The sequence below is a fragment of the Panicum hallii genome, chromosome 6, assembly GCF_002211085.1.
Source record: "Panicum hallii strain FIL2 chromosome 6, PHallii_v3.1, whole genome shotgun sequence".
Lineage (NCBI taxonomy): Eukaryota > Viridiplantae > Streptophyta > Magnoliopsida > Poales > Poaceae > Panicum > Panicum hallii.
This window is the reverse complement of record NC_038047.1, coordinates 35,539,127-35,540,054: the sequence shown is the minus strand read 5'-3', so window position 1 is coordinate 35,540,054 and position 928 is coordinate 35,539,127. Positions and strand designations below refer to the sequence as shown.

Sequence of the window (928 nt, the reverse complement as noted above, 5' to 3'; positions counted from 1 at the left end):
ATCGTGGCTAGGCTCCAGAATGGAGATCTGAACGTGGACGCGTACATGGGATGGGACGTGGACACTCGATCCAAGAGGCAGACCTCGGATCAGGAACTAGATGGGAAAGGAGAAGAGGGGATTGCCTTCGGGGACCCTAATTGCCGTACCCACCTCGAGTCCCCTAAGCGCCAATGAAACCAGAAAAAAGAAAAGCTTGAAAATATTGTTAGACTAAAGCTTGGAAAGAAGACGTTAATGAGGAAAATTTTCAATAGGGAGGGAAGGGAATGGGATTGGAAAACGTTTGGAGAACTGTTTAAAGACAGTCACCATTTAAATAAAACGCAGGACATTAATGAGGAAAGATAAATAAATTTGAAAAAAAATTATGCACCAGCCGGGGGAATCGAACCCGGGTCTGTACCGTGGCAGGGTACTATTCTACCACTAGGCCACTGGTGCTGTTATGCTGAAACAGAGAATGCTGATTTATATTTATGTTTAGGTTAAATAAGTTGTTCATGAGATTAGCCTAAAGATCCATACTAATCCCTAGTGCAATAGCACTTTGGGAATGTTGAGTACCACTCTTGGTCTATATTTTGTATTCTGGCTCTTCACAGACAGCTTCGGTAGCAGAGCATATGGAAATTCATGGGCTAAAGTCACAGATTATGCAATAACTCATGACCAAGAAACTGAAACAGCAGGCCATCTTCTTAGCAAATGTGTCTTTGCTAAGCAAATGTTGAATTATTGTAACCTTCCAGGAGAACCTTCAAGATTGGAGGTTACTCCTAAGATGATTGCCGCAGAAACTCGGTTGGCAGCCGTGTGAACAAACCAGGAGAGAAGCTCGTGACTGCAAGACTGGACGATAACTAGTTTTAATTAAGCACCTTGATAGATTAAGGTTGCAACCATACACCGCTTATCATTTTTCGCT

The 928-nt window shown here is 42.8% G+C and overlaps 1 non-coding gene across 1 annotated transcript; it reads right to left on the bottom strand.

Annotated features, from left to right (window-relative positions):
* Positions 1-371: 371 nt before the first annotated feature.
* Positions 372-444, bottom strand: TRNAG-GCC. Its single transcript has one exon. It is a non-coding gene; the product is annotated as a tRNA-Gly (tRNA).
* Positions 445-928: the final 484 nt, after the last annotated feature.